General features: G+C 36.3%; 1 long non-coding RNA gene and 1 pseudogene across 1 annotated transcript in view; one reads left to right on the forward strand and one right to left on the reverse strand.

Moving 5' to 3' along the window:
• Window positions 1-2071, reverse strand: part of LOC107556910 (attractin-like) — a 155739-nt pseudogene that overhangs the window by 49196 nt on the left and 104472 nt on the right.
• The window catches only part of LOC107556912 (uncharacterized), a 7358-nt gene continuing 6733 nt past the window's right edge, over window positions 1447-2071 (forward strand). Inside the window, exon 1 of the long non-coding RNA XR_001605335.1 lies at window positions 1447-1601. This is a non-coding gene — a long non-coding RNA (uncharacterized lncRNA). The remainder of the gene's footprint in view (window positions 1602-2071) is intronic.

The raw sequence follows: 2071 nt of genomic DNA on the forward strand, positions 1-2071 counted from the left end.
TTTTTTTTTTTTTTTTTTTTTTACATTTCTTTGTACATATCTTTATTTCTAATTATGGCAGGATTGGCATTCCATATTTATTCAGATCATACAGTGAAAGCTGGATGCTTTTGTTCATATCAAGGATTTCCTGGTATGTAGTAAATTATTACTTCTATATGACGTCTTGCACTTTCTGCATGAGAGCGCCCTCCGGCTTCGAGTATGAAAGAAACACGCTCCGTGATGTTCATCTCACCTCATTCTGGGTACTAATAAAACATTAGGTCATGCACAGACTATCTTGTCTCTTTGAATTTAAATCTATATTCTTTCACACCGGCCCTTTAAAACCTCTATAACACACTTGCCCTAAAAAAGTGCGGGGGACGAATTTACGTGTTATTAAAAGTGTGTGTGGTGTGGGGGCGTATAGGGTAATATGTAGAATAGGGTCACGCATAATAAGGCATTAGTATGTGCTTTATGAGTACTAATAAACAGCTGATATAGTAATATGCAAGCAACTAGTTAATAACTAAAGTGTTACATTAAATAAATAAATGTTTGTGTGTGCGCGTATATACAGTATTGGCTAGCGGCAGCTGGCACTCCTTATGTGTGTGTATGTTCTTTATGGGAAAATGCTTATGCAATTTAGCTTACTGGGTTCATATTCTGATCGCACCTGCTTGCTGGTATATAATATGCATCATCAAATATTTTATTTAAAAAAAAAAGAGTGTAGTTTACAGCAGAAACGGCGACAAACGATCGTGACTCCTGGCACGAACTCTGGCAGCTGATACATAAAAATGTATAATAATAATAATACAATTGTGGGAACTTTGCATCATCATATAAAAAAAACATCACCGCACACCACTGAGAACAGTGTAGTTTTAGTGAGCAAACAGCAAAAACGGCGAGAAAGACTGTGGAAAGATTCTATTCTTTATCCACTGAATTATGTGATCTGATGAGCATCACTGGTTTACATCGCTGTATCAAGTATGTTTTCGTGATCGCTCATGTGACACATCTGACAATCATGTTACAAGTTACTTACCCGCCCTGTCTCTTCCAGCAAGAGCTGGCACTCTCTCTGGCAGCGGCAGGTCGCAGTGCCACTTCCGGTGACATCCCCAGATGCCACAGCAGCTGCCAGAGTTCGTGGCAGCTGCCACAGCTTGTGTCAGGGCGGGTAAGTAACGTGTAACATGATTGTCAGGTGTGTCACATGAGCGATCGCGAAAACATACTTGATACAGCGATGTAAACCAGTGATGCTCATCAGATCACATAATTCAGTGGATAAAGAATAGAATTAAATTTCGTCTAAACAAACAAAGTAAACATGTAATAACATCAGCATCTCTCCTAATATGCAGTTTTGACTAAAAGCCGTAATTGACCATGTTTAGTGAAGATTGCACGTGATTGTATGCCTGAGTTTTGTCCACAGGCCAGCCGGAGGTGGCCGTTTCATAATAGTCAATGCTGGAAAAACCTTGAAATGTAGTGTGAAGTCTATATGTTTTTGTTAAATGTAATTGTTTATATGTTATTTAATTTTTTTCACAGTTTTGTGTTGCAGAAGATTGGCAGAAATGTGATTTGAGGTACGATGTTACTTTTTTATATTGCAATAATATAGCCAACAGTGAAGTATTTTGGGTAAAGTAGTGAATGTTTTACAATGTTGTTAATATATAGCATGTTGATAAGATTTGTGTAATATACTGTGCATTCTGTACATGTAGTTATTATATGTGCTTTCTGAAGATATGCGTCTAATTAACTAATTTTTTTTCTTCATGTTGAATGAACACTCCAATGGATTTATAGGTAAGAAAAAATCTAATGTTTATCATTTTTGTAGGCCTGTAAAATTTTTTACTTTCCTAAGAGGAGTATGTCAAGCAAAAAAAATGCAATTGTTTACTGAACTTTAAGATGTTCCAAACATGTGTGGCAGTTATTGATATTTTGTTGTTGCTGTGTTGTCCATATAATAAAAGTCCACACTGATTAATCTTTTCAAGCTCTTAAATGGGAATAAAAGTTTTCCATGCCTTTGGTGTTGTACATT

Source organism: Sinocyclocheilus grahami, unplaced genomic scaffold (assembly GCF_001515645.1).
Source record: "Sinocyclocheilus grahami isolate Dianchi unplaced genomic scaffold, SAMN03320097.WGS_v1.1 scaffold583.1, whole genome shotgun sequence".
Taxonomy (NCBI): Eukaryota; Metazoa; Chordata; class Actinopteri; order Cypriniformes; family Cyprinidae; genus Sinocyclocheilus; species Sinocyclocheilus grahami.